We start from the raw sequence: 14,080 nt of genomic DNA, 5'->3' as shown, positions 1-14,080 counted from the left end.
TCCCTAAAATAATAGGGGTGTGAGTGTCCTCGGGGATGTCAAGCACAACGAAGTCTACGGGAATATAGAATCTCCAGATCTTGACAGTTATGTCCTCTATAACTCCTAACGGCCGTGATATACTACGGTCGGCCATCTGAACGGTCATGTCAGTGCAATTAAATTTGGTCAAACCAAGTCTCTCAGCGAGAGACAAAGGTAAGACGCTCACGGTAGCACCAAGATCCCATAGCGCATTGTCAATCAAATGGGTTCCTATATGACATGGAATCGAGAAACTACCCGGGTCTGACTGTTTAGGTGGCAACTTATTTTGAACTAGGGCAGTCCCTATCTCAGTTAAAGCTACCGTCTCATGATCGTGTATATGCCTCTTACGCGACAAAATTTCTTTCATAAATTTTAAGTAAGAGGGTACCTGAGTCAGCAACTCGGCGAATGGAACAGTAACATGTAAGCTTTTCAGGAGCTCAGCAAATTTCCCGAACTGTTTATTAGCTTTGGTGCTCTGTAATCGCCTTGGAATGGGCACCGTAATAGGAATCTCGAGCCCTTTGTTCCTCTCTTCCAACGTCTCAGTAGGTTCATGCTCTTTTTTGATTGATCGAGTCTTTTTACCTCTCGATCGAGTCCTTCCAGGTGATATTTCACTCAATTGAGCAATAACAGCCTCTCGATCGAGTTCCTCTATTTCCATAGTGTTCGATCGAGGTAAAATTCCACTCGATCGAACAGTTTCTTCAGCAATTTCACTCGATTGAGTGGTTTCAATCTCTTGATTATCCAAATTACTCGATCGAGCATCATAACCTTTCGATCGAGCATTTTCTTCAACATTTCTACTCGATCGACCACCAGAAATCAGTCGATCGAGTATTTTCTTCGTGCTAGGCAATTCTTCAGCAATAGGCGACTGTTCATCCGCCATAATAGCTTCCCTCGGGTCTGAAATGTCCTTATCAGCTGACAACTTTGGTCCTTCATAAGAGAGACCACTTCGCAGGTTAATCAAGTTAATCGTCTTATGTAGATTCTTCTCAGATTGAGAAGGAATATTACCCGGTTTCCTTGTGGATTGGCTTGCGGCCATCTGAGCAACGTGAGTTTCAAGTGACTTGATTGAAGCTTCCTTCTATTGGTCACTCATTCGCAATTGCTTCGTCAATGATTGAATTACTGTCTTTAACTCGGTTAACTCACTTACCCCACTAGAAGATGAAGCTCCTTGATTCGATGGAGGAAAAGAAGGAGGCTTTTGAAAGCCTAGTTGAGCTTTATGAGGAGGGACATAGGCTTATTGCTGCTGCGGTGGAGGAGTAGGATTAAGAACATTCTGACTTATCCACCTCAAATTGGGATGGACTGCCCCTTGATTATTGTAATAAGAACCCCCCCTTGCCTATATTGCTGAAAGGTAACGACTTGTTCATTCTCTGTCAGACAGTCAATAGCAATGTGACCGTCATTGCTCCCACATCTCTTACAAGTGACAGTTTCCTATCTAGCCAACAGATGAACCGTCGGTTGATCGCCAGCTTGCTGCAATTCCAACCTATAAAAACGAGCATTCATGGCTTCCAGTTGAGCCAAAACAGCATTGTCGACCGAATGCACCGTCCGAATACCGTTACCTGGGTTCCCATATTTAGCACAATGGGTCGCCATCTTCTCAATAATACCCCATCCCTTATCATCATCAATGTTTTTTTGGAATCTCCCGTTGGATGAGGCATCTAGTATAGCTCGGTGGTCATCATACACCCATTATAGAACTTGTTGCACAAAAACCACTGATCAAATCCATGGTGAGGAAGAGACCTCACTAGCTTCTTGAATCAACACAAAGCCTCACAAAAAATCTCATCAGGGGCCTGTTTGAAACTCGTAATCTTTCCCCTCAGCTGATTAGTGAGGTGTTGAGGAAAGTACCTTTTGTAAAAGGTAAGAGCAAGGGTCTCCCAGTTGGTGATACCGGCTGCAGTGCAATCAAGGCCAGTGAGCCACTCCCTGGCTCCATTAGTGAATGAAAAAGGTAATATAACTTCCTTTATCTTGTCTTGAGTTACTCCCTTAGTAGCGGGAATAGTAGAGCAGTAGTCAGTAAAGACTTCCATATGCTTTCGCGGATCTTCACCCGCCACACCTCGATAAAGATTTGTTTCTACCAAATTTATGTAAGACGGACGGATATCAAATGTGTTACCGTCCTCAGTTGAGAGCTTGAAACCTTTGGGAATCGAGGCAGCTGTGGGCTCTGAGTGACTCGTTATGTTAGGCATCTTTACTGATGCGATAGCAGAAATGAGATTGTCTTCTTCAAAAGACGGGTCTTCTGCGAATAAAAAGTGTTGTAACTCGGGCTCGAAAGTACTTAATTCTTCTTTTCGAATCTTTCTTTGCAGACGGAGTCTATCCCGAAAAGATCTCTCTGGCTCAGGATCAGCTGGGACTAAGTCCGACCTGTTTGACCTTAGCATAGACAACACTGAAAGAAATAAGTGAGAACTGTCTCAAGGAATGAAAATTCCCTGAGACGAATAAAAATAAACAAAACAAAAAACAGATAGGGCTATTGCCTCCCCGGCAACGACGCCAAATTTTGACAGGTTAATCGTATACCTATCAAAAATAACCAACTGGTCTCTAACTAATATAGCTAGGGAAGTTGGGATCGTATCCACATGGAGGCAAGATATCTGCTAAAGGTTCGTCTATTGGGTCACAATATGGGGGTTTGATTATTGATTTCTAAACTAATAAAAGATTAAGGGAAAGAGGAATTAAACAAGAGCAATAAAGATAGACGATACGATAAAGATAATCAAATAAGAGAAAGCATGCCAGGATTTTGGCTCATCATGGTAGTCTATCGACTCAGTTGCTAATAGCCTAGACAATCTACTATGAGAAGGATACAGGAAAGGTCCTTCCGGTCCACTTTCTATCCTAGAATTCCACTAATTTAACTTCCGTCCTCATTACGGTAGTCTACTGTTCATAGCAGGTCTATTTAATCCAATCTTCCGATCCAGGAGTAAAATTAACCACATTAAAGATAACTTAGAAGCGTGCACTCAACTAAGTTGATATTACTGTTAAATTGCTATGGGACAGGTTGTCACAAATAAATCGTCTAGTCTATTTGCTACATCGTCACAATCCTACCAAGGATTCCTTAATCCCGACATTAAAGGAATTAGCTACTCATAATATTAATGGTGTCAACAATAACAATGACGAGTGTACTAATCAAAGGCATGATGAAATAATGATTATTAAGCATAAACTAAATTAGGGCAGAAATAATAGAGGAAAATAAAGATTAAATTAAATAAAGTAAATAAGATTAAGATCAAGGAAGAAAGAGTGATTACAATTAAAAGCAATCCGGCGTAAAGATCAATCCACAAGCAAAGTACGAGATTAAGAGATTAAGCAGTAGGTTTAGAAGCAAAAGTAGAGAAAGAGTATATGAAAAATATATCTAATGACCTAATTAACGTATGCTTAAATAGGAAAAACAAAGCTTAAACAAAACAATAGTAACACGGGTCACTAAAGCCCGCGTAAAACTAAAATCCTCTCGATCGAGTGAATTCAGACCACTCGATCGAGGTCTTCTCCAGCTTGTCCTTTCGATCGAGCAAATAAAGCTCTCGATCGAGGAACTCCAGTATTCAACATTTCGATCGAGTACACAAAAGTACTCGATCGACCTCTCGTGTCCTCCAAACCACTCGATCGAACACTAGAACCCTTCGATCGAGTGCTTTTCTTCAGATCAGCCTCTTAAGTTGTCTTTGACCGCTTCCTTGACCATTCTTCACGCACTCCAAGGCATATCACTTGCTCTAACATTCCTGTCTCCTCATTATGCATGCTAAATAGGACGAATAAAGTTCGGTTCCACCACTTTCAGGTTCATTTCTGCAAATCAGACAAAACAAACCAAAGTAGCCAATTCGGGGCATTTTACAATACATAACAGTACAGAAATGCATAGAAATACGTGTAATATAATACTAAAAAGGCTATATAAAATGCACGTATCAGCTAACATTCCCAGGGTCAAGGAATACCTAGGTCTTGGCGATGGGGTTGAAATCCACATCTCTACCTCTGGTCAGAAGGCTGACAGTTACATGAGGGGCTGGGTGTGCATGTACCTGTACCCGTTTAAATACGGTCTTCGCTTCCGTTTTTCTGAGATAGTCTAGGAATTCCTTTTCTTGAATCACCAGCCTGTGGCTCAAGTATCTCCCAATGCATGGAGAATACTTCTTTCCTCTTTGGCCATAAATCGGTTGATAGGGGTTGACATTTGCCTAGGGGACCTTGCTTATAAGTTTGAAGTCAGGTCCCTGGGTAAGGGTCAGTATCCCTTCAGGGCTCGGCTGGGCTCTGACGAGTTCCTGAAGCCCCTGTCCAAGTCGAAGGATGATAAGTGGTTTGAGGAGTTCTTCTTCATCAAAGTAGACTCACTCAATGTCCCTGCCGGCTACATCTACGAGATCTGAACTCAGGAGAAGAGTAAGCCATTCCCCTGATACTTCCATTCCCCTTGCTTTTCTCACCCTCTTACCTCTTGCTTGTGCGCAGGTCCCAAGAATCCAGAGCTATTTGAGGACGAAGCTATCTCCCTCAGCAAATTACAATTTGTCCCTACCAACCAACGGAAGTTCGCTGACCCGCTACCTGGTTTCTCATCCACCACCTCCTCGCACACTTTCTCTTCTGGTAAGTCACTGCCCTTATATCCCCTTAACCCGGTAACGCCTGATTTCTTATGGCTGGCAACGACTACCACATTTTCTGATATAAGCCATATTGGGTATTGCAGGAAGTGCAAAGGATGATCCCTTTGAAGCCATTTTGGCAAAGAAGAGGGCTTCTGGTAGTTCTTCTGTCTCCATACCTGCTAAGAGGAGGGCTCTCCCCATACTCCCCAATTTTCTCCTGGTGCCTCCAGCTCTTGTGCCACTCGCTCCCCTATTGAGCCTATCGAGGTTACTCCCCTGTCACGCCATCTGCCCACTCCCCCCATCTAGCTCTATTGCTGGTGATGGGGGCCTTGACTTTCACTTCCCCAAAGAATTTGGCAATCCTGAGCTTGCGCCCTATTGGCCTGCTATAAACCAACTACTGTTCCATTCATTTCTTCAAGAATTTGATGAGCTTGACCCTGAGCAGATGGCTGAATTTGACGTGGTGAATGCTTTCAACGTAAGCTTCTCTTCCTAACACTTGTACATGCATATTTTTTTTTTCTCACGTACCTCCAGCACCTGCTTTATTTATCTGATCCCTTGTTATTTTTGGTTTCCAGACCCTACAATCTTCTCTCTACTCCAGGAAGGTGATGAAGAGGAGCCGGACTAAGAGCTTGGCCGCCAGCTACAAGAATTAAGAGTTGACTACCACTTGCGCAGATTTGCAACGATATCGGAATGATCTCAGGGAGAAGGTGGTTAATCTGAAGGTACAGATGGCCAGCACTAAGAAGCAGCAAAGGGAGGATGTAGATCAGTTGGCTCGTACCCAGGAGGTGTGCATGGAGCTTACTAATGGTCTAACTCGTGCTGAGGCAAAGATCAGGGACCTGGTGGAGCTTGATACCAATATTGCTACCCATGCTACCTACAGGGGAAGGTTAATGGAATGAGGGCGGCAATAGAGGGACCACTCACCATCCAGAACATGGAGGAGGAAGAGAGGCAGTTGAAGACCCTTTTCCCTGTTGCCCCTAACCTTAGTCTCCTGATGCTTGAGGTTGGTGAGGTCAAATCTCTTGTGGCGGCTGAAGCCATTGTAATGGAGAAGGCTGCCACAGTATAGGAGGCTGCTGAAATCGTTGCTGAGGAAACTGTCGGGTCAGGCGCCATTCCTGAAAAAGAGAGTCAGCGGGAGGTAGCTAGGGAGGAGGTGATTGCAACTGAGAGGATAAAATTGGTCTAAGCCTCTGTTTATTTTCTTTTATTATTGTTTTTTTAGGGACCTGGCCCTATGTGGCACAGGTTTTGTAAAAATTTTAAAACACTTGGTTGGGTGTATTCTGCCCCAGGGGAAGTTTAATCTTTTTAAATATTGTCGTACCTGCCTGGATGACAGGTTTTAGGTTTTATGAATGTCAGGTAGCCTACTCAAGGAGCAGTATTTTAACTGTTGTGTTTATTTACTGAGGTTCAAAGGTATGTCGTGTCTACCCAGGGGCAGATTTAGACTCAGGCATCTATCGTGTCTGCCTAGGTGGCAGATTTAGACTCAGGCATATGTCGTGTCTACCAAGGGGGCAGATTTAGACTTAGGCATCTGTCGTGTCTACCCAGGGGGCAGATTTGGACTCGTATGCCATTTGTATTTTGCTCAGGAAGCAGACTACTTAACCTTGTTCATGATGCAAGATGTGTTCATCATAGTTTTAAGCCAACGAGGGCGTACCTTAGGTAAGTTAATTGTCGTTCTAGGACCATTGGAGTGTTGTAGGACGCTGGTTGTTGGGCAATGCCTGCACTCCTTTTCTGTTTACATGCATGTTGTGGCCCTGGCTATGTCGAGTACTCGGTGTCGGTAGCTACCTTGGGGGTGTTATCCGGGGTAGCTGCGTGAGCTTTGAGCTACGACAAAGCTCCATTTCGTGTCCACTAGCCGCCGTGTGAGCGTGTCTGATCTAGGAATTAGGTTGGGCATGTTGGAGTGCCATGTGCCTTGTCACCATGCATTTAGGAGTAAATCCTATTTGTACCACCCCTAACGTGCCATGGAGGTCAGAGGTCAGAGTTATATTCGAAAACCAAAATCAAGTACCAAAAATAAAAAGCCAGAAGAACGACGTAGGATACCTGGTGCTATCTCATGGGGTTCCAGAGCAACCTTGGACCCAGGAAGCCACATAACTCGTAGCTCAAATAACAAATTTTAAAAGCAAGGAGTTTTTTCAAAGAAACAAAAATGCAAATGCAAAAATACTAGGAACGCAGAATTAGTAGTATGCCTACTATCGTTCCATGGTTTGCTTATTAATTGACCTTGAATGGTCATTAACTTGTACGCACCTCGGCCAACAACTCCTCCCACCTAGTATGGACCTTTCCATTTATGGGCGAATTTACCAGCTTTGTGTTTCTTGTGTTTTGGAACACCTTTTGGAGAACCAGGTCTCCTACCTCCAGGAACCTAATTTTTACGTTCTTGTTATAACTCCGGACGACTGGCTGCTTGTAGGAGGCTAAGCGTATCTGAGCACTTGTTCTCAATTCATCTATTATATCCAGGCTCCTGATCATCTCTGTCTGGTTCAATTCCTTTGCCATGCATCCATACCTGTAAGTGGGGACTAGAACCTCCGACGGTATTACTGCTTCTGCCACAAACACCAGGCTGAAGGGTGTTTGGCCTGTCGCCATCTTTTGCAGTCGTCCTGTCTAACCACTATACCAGGGGTAGCTCATATGCCCACTTTTCTCCTAATTCCTCCAATCTTTTCCTCAAATTCTCAACAATGATTTTTATAATACCTCAGATATTTGAGCTGTTCGGTACTCTATTGAGTAGGACTTACTCTGTTGAGTAGATCTTTTACGCATTCTGGCGTGCATTCTGCTTTATAGTTACTCGATCGAGTAGGCGGTACTTTATCGAGTACGTTAGTTACTCGATCGAGTAAGTCGTGTTTTACGGTTTTTCAGCCGGGTTTGATAGTAAAACGAGAGGAGGTATTTAAAGTTCTACCGACAGTTCCTTTTACTTTTACTTTTACTTTCTAAACCTTTTACAAAAGAAAACAAAGCGACGTTCAATCCTCTTCTCTCTTTCCTATCAAATCAGGGTTAGGGTTGTCGGATTTCTGAGATCGTCATACCTTTGTGATCGTCATCATGTGGGTAAAATTTCTATATTGTTTTTATGTCAAATAGTTACTGATGGTTAAACCCTAATTGAGTGCTCTGGGGGTTTTGGGAGTAATTATGTGGTAGATTTGTAATTATGTGACTAGGTGATTTCGTACAGGAAGCTTTTTGATCCCCCTGCATTTGATTTATTGTTGGTGATTCCGTCTCAGGTAGGGTTTCCCCACTCAGTTGACTGCGTAAATAAGTATAATATGGCATGATTATTTTGTCGGCATGATTACTGCTATCGTTTATTGAAATAGGTATGTTGATATTGGTATTGTAGTTCTGGTTGTAATTGTCCGTGGTTCGCGAGGTGCGCCCTCCGCTGAAGGGAGTCACTTGCGGGAGTGGATTCATGCCCTTGATTCTCCCCTTGTAGTTCCCATCACAAGGGGGATGTGGACATTAATGGACATGGGTTATTCGCTCTATGGTGTTGAGCGGGGCTTAGGTGGTACGGCTGCGGTCCCTACTAGTGGCGAGGCATATCTGTTACGATGGGTATTCTGGCAGAGCTACACACTTTAGTTTGTATTCAGGTGATTGGTAATGAGATGGAGTTGGGGAAATGTGTTTGTATAATTGGATGTTATTGTTTACTTATCTTGTTTATTCAGTAACTGACCCCGTTTAAATGTTTTAAAAACTGTGGTGATCCATTCGGAGGTGGTGAGCAATTGATTAGCAGGTATTTCCTTGGAGTACACGCGGGATCTAGCTGGGGATGGAGTCATCACTTGTCAGAGTCTTTAGTCTTCCGTTGTGTTGTCATGACAGTTTTATTTTAGTTGGATTTCAGTTTGAGACAGTTGTATTTTATATTTCAGTTTTGGCTTATGATGTACGCACATTAAACTTTACAACTTCAAGTATGTTTCTTTATGGTCTTCTTTAATTACTATACCTTGGGTAACCGACATGGTAGCATATCTATGTGCTAGGGTGGTCTTGGTAAGGCACCTTGGTGTATTGGGGTGTTACAAAGTGGTATCAGAGCGACAATTTTGGAACATGTAACCAATGAACCTAACGAATGTAAGGAGTCAAATTAAAATGAACCCAGGTAGGAGTAGTTAGGAGCTAAAGCAAAGGCTTGGGAGACGTCTTAAAGTCGAGAACTTTCCCTTGCAACTTTGAAGCGGTCACTATGGGGTGTCATGAGATCGCCACTTGTTTATTGTTGTTTCATATGCATATGGATGATGAATGAGTATTGAAATGGATGAATTGGTTGGAAAAGATGAAGTAAGTAATTGCATGAGAATATGAAATTCACGTTGAGAACATGTTTATATGATCGAAGTGGATTTTATAATATTGTTATGTTAGTAACATGTGAATAGAGGACTTGATGTTTTATATTTATGTTATTGTGTTTACGTAAAGTAATAGAATAAAAGCATGCGGGTAATATGATTCGTGAGCATGACTTGACCGAGTAGGGGAAACTCGATCGAGTAGGGTGGACTCGATCGAGTAGGCGTGGCTCGATCGAGTGGGTATGTTTTCGTGTTGGGCAGTAGCTACTGGAGTCGAGTTACTCGATCGAGTAAGGGAAGTAATCGATCGAGTGTCTTGTACTCGACCGAGTATGTAAGTGACTCGGTCGAGTATGTTTTATGTCAATTCTGGATAGCGTTTGTGGTTGGGGTACTCGATCGAGTGTGTAAGTTACTCGATCGAGTGACTCCTACTCGATCGAGTATGTGTGGGTACTCGATCGAGTTTGTCTTTGTGCGGGTCAAATTTGATTTAAGCCGTAGGCTATGTGCTTACGCTTATCTCGCTTTTATAGCTCAAAGATATGCCGCCAAAGAGATCAGCCGCATGTTCTAAGGCTCAAGAGATGAACATTAAGGATATTGCCAAAATGCTTGTTCATCAAGACGTGCTCACTGAGACCCTCAAGAAGATGGGGAAAGATAAGGAGGCCGGGGTAGATTTTACCAAGATGAGCACTAGTATATCTCACTTAAACCCCACTAACTATGTGGGTACATGTGCGCCGATTCTGCTCAACAACTGGCATCGTGAGATGGAGAATACCAATCAGGTGTCATCTGCAAAGCCTACTATATCAGCTAGTATAGTGCAAGGGGGAGGCCAGAAGAGTAGTGATAAACTTTTCATGATGGATGAGAAAGCTGCAGAGGATGATGCTCACGTGATCAACGATACTTTTCTTGATAACAACGTTCCTACTTTTGTTTTGTTTGATTCAGGGGTGTCACACTCTTGTGTATCGTCAAGTCATGCTAAGTCTGCTAAGTCTATTGGTTTGGGGAATTTTGTGTCTGTAAAAGATGAAGTTTTTATACTGTTGTTAGGCCCAGTTTAGCCTGGTCTGACTCTAACCTGGCCTGACCTTACTAGGCTGATTGAGGCAACCAGAGACCGGACAAGTCTAACTACTATTTGGCAGATAAAGATTATTAAAGGATAAGCAGGCTACTAAATCCTGGAAGAAAAGCCTGAAGGTAAGTGCAAATTATCCTGGTAAAGCCTCCAAACAGGCTGGATTAAGAAGATAAACAAGAAATGCAGTTGTATGAACTAATAATCACGTCCTATTCACAAAGAAGACCAAGTCTAACTACAAGACCTTATCACTCCCATGAATCAAGACGCATAAGGCGGAAGAGCTGAAGATTGGTTAAAGAAAAGAACGAGTCAACCGGATTAATAGGAAGTGTGCCCTATTAATCTGGTAACAACTCCGACAATGGAGGGGAACGTTAAGATTAATGCAACGTTAACATTTGTACAACTATAAATAGCAATTGTAAACAGATGATGGGGGATCAATTACTCCTTAGTTATTTCACAATTTACCTCTGATTATTTCTCGAATACTCGATTATATTCACAAAACTGTACTCAGCTTATTCAGATAATACAAAACGATATTCTTTATACTTAGTCTTTCCTTATTATTTATTTATAATATTTTTCCAAGCTTATAGAACTAGATACCCAAATTACTCTTTAATCAAGCCGGATCCATTCAGGGAAAATCCTGCTAAAACAATTGGCGCCCACCGTGGGGCATCTAGTTCTTTAATCAAAAAATCCCTTTTACCATTCTCCATTTAATATTCACATACAAAAATGGTGGAACTCACCTCAGAAAAACAATTAGCGGCTGCCCTGGCCAAAATCAAAGAATTGGAGACAATTCAAGAGAAGGCAGCCCAGGCAGAAGGTGAAATCAGTAGGCTTAAGGAATCTGAGTCTAACCTGAAAAAGAAATTGGAAAATCAGGCTTCAAGCTCCAGGACCATATTCGAGCCAGGAACCCCATTCTCATCCATTATCAAAAACATTGACTTTTCCAATTTCGGAACTCCGGAGAAGGATACCTTATCCGATACCCGGACCATTCCCAATAATGAAACAAACAAAACTGAAGCAGCAATAATGATGGCTATGCTTCAGGAAATTCAAAAACTCCACAACAAAATAGAAAATATACCTGGAGTGCCAGACCATCTGGCTGAAGTAGAAATTGACAGCTTTGCAGATTCACCCTTTGCAGATGAAATTGCAAAGATTGATCTCCCCAAGAAATTTACCGTCCCATCCATGAGAACTTATGATAGGACCTCTGATCCACAAAATCACGTTGCCATATTCAAACAAAAGATGCTGGCCGCCTCAATACCGGTGAACTCGGGCAGTCCGCATGTGTAAAGGCTTTGGTACAACCCTGACCGGGCAAAGATTGCGGTGGTTCATCAATCTCCCAAATGGAAGTATCAAGAATTTTGCAGAATTGATCAATGCCTTCAATCAACAATTCGCGCAAAGCAGAGACATGGCCAAGAGACCAAGTAACCTATTCGTAGTAAAGCAACTCCTGAAGAATCTCTCAAAGAATTCCGGCAAGATTTGTCAAAAGAGAAGGTGGCCATTCCCAGTGTGTGACGAAGAAATAGCAAAGAGAAGCCTTGAGCAAGGAGTCCCGCTGACGGTGACATCTATGCGGACTTAACCAAAAAGCCTCGCCCAACCTTTGCCACTGTTCAATCCATCGCCTTAGAACATGTCGATTGGAGGAGGATCTCAACTTCAGAACAAACTCGTCCGGAGGAAAGCAAGGCTATGGACACACTAATGAGAAAAAGCTCATACGTAGAAAAGGAAGCAACCCCGGATCAAGCACCCTATTCCAGGCCTGAACGATCTGAAGTCAACATGGCACAAGAACACAAAGGTAACCTTTCTAGCCTACCAACTATTCCTAAATATAACTTCTCTATAAATACTGCAGGATTAATTAAAAGCCTGGAAAGCTTGGGAGTTACGGTCAGATAGCCCAAAAAATCCGACAACCCCAGGAAAGATCCAACGAGATGGTGTGACTTTCATCAGGACATCGGGCAAACCACAGAAGAATGCATCCAACTCAGGAAACAAGTGGCATACCTCCTAAAGAAAGGCTATCTGAAGGACTTAATCCAGCAGCCAAAGAACAAAGATGAAGGACAAAACAAGAGAGATTCAGGGAATGGCAGAGATCCTCCTCCTCCTCCCCCCATCTATGAAGTCAAGTTCATAAATGGAGGATCAGAAATCTGTGGTCTGACCAGCTCGGCTGCCAAAAGAATTGTAATACTACGGTTTTATGAGTCTCTGGGTACTCTATCGAGTAACCTTGATACTCGATCGAGTAAGGGGGCACTCGATCGAGTACCTCAGCTACTCGATCGAGTAGCTCAGTTAGCGGGTGATAATTCGACGGGTTTTGTTAATAACACGGATTAATATATAAATATTTCCGTCACTTTCATAATACACCTTTACAAACCCAATAACGTTAAAAGGGAGATTCAAGTTACGTTCTTCGCATTCATCCGTGTTGTTGACAAATCCCGGAGCGCGAGAGGTCGGATTCCATCGTTCTTTATACCTTTGTAATCCTTGCGTCGAGGGTAAGATCTACATACCAATTTTATAGTATTTCGTTAAGTTTCGTTAAACCCTAATTTTGGGACTGGGGGTTTTTGTTATGTTTCTTGATTGGTAGCAATTGCATGATTATATGTTAGGAGGAGGATTCGTAGGAGAGGAATTTTGATACAGCTGTTGAGACCGTCTGATTGTGTTGTTGTTCCAAGTAGGGTTTCCCTACTCAGTATTACTTACATAATGTGTGGTGATTGTGCTGTGATTAGTGTAATTGGTTGATTCAGACGGTTGTTGATGTTGTGATTGTGATTGTTTGTCTGTGGTTCTCGAGATGCGTTCACCGAGTGGAGTCACTTGCGGGAGTGGCTTCACGCCCTAGTTTCGCCCTTCGTGGAACCCGCCACGGAAGGGGATGTGCACATTAATAGGACAGGGTTATCGTTCGGTATGATGAGCGGGGCTTAGGTGGGAACGGTTGCGGTCCCCCACGCGTGGTCGGGTCCAAAGTGGGTCGGTGACGGAGATGGAGTGGAGTGCCCGATTGTGTATGATTGCTTGAAATGTGTTGGTTCTTTGATCTTGTTGATATATAACTTGTGTAAATAATCGACCCCGTTTAAATGTTTTAAAATCGTTGTGATCCATTCGGGGTGGTGGCGTTATTGAGCGGTATGATATGATGCGTACGGGATAGCCGGGATGAGTCATCACGTTGCAGTTAGAAGTCTTCCGCTGTGTCAGACGATGTCTAGTAGCTTGATAGTTTTATCAGTAGACGGATTGAGTACTTTGTAATTCCCTTTGACAGTTTTGGTTTGAGATATGTAATAACTTAAATTATAGTTACTATTTAAATATGTTTCTTTATTGTCTTATGATTATCATTGCCTCGGGTAACCGAGATGGTAACATCCTTATACCTGGGTGGTCCTGGTAAGGCACTTGGAGTATGGGGGTGTTACAAATTCAGCTACTCGATCGAGTGCCCCCTTACTCGATCGAGTATCAAGGTTACTCGATCGAGTACCCAACAGGTCAGAAACTAATTTAAAACGCAACACACCCTTACTCGACAGAGTAAGGCCTACTCGATAGAGTACCCAGAGACTCATAAAACCGTAGTATTACAAGAATATCCAGGGAGTCTAGATTTCAGCCCCCTCTTAGATCCAAGTCATTGCCTGATATTACTTTTGATGACTCAGACTTGCAAGGAATATCATATCTACACCATGACAGCCTGGTAATTACCATCCAAATTGGCACAGCGAAGGTATAAA

This window comes from Silene latifolia, chromosome Y, assembly GCF_048544455.1.
Source record: "Silene latifolia isolate original U9 population chromosome Y, ASM4854445v1, whole genome shotgun sequence".
Lineage (NCBI taxonomy): Eukaryota > Viridiplantae > Streptophyta > Magnoliopsida > Caryophyllales > Caryophyllaceae > Silene > Silene latifolia.
Note: the sequence above shows the minus strand (reverse complement) of the source record.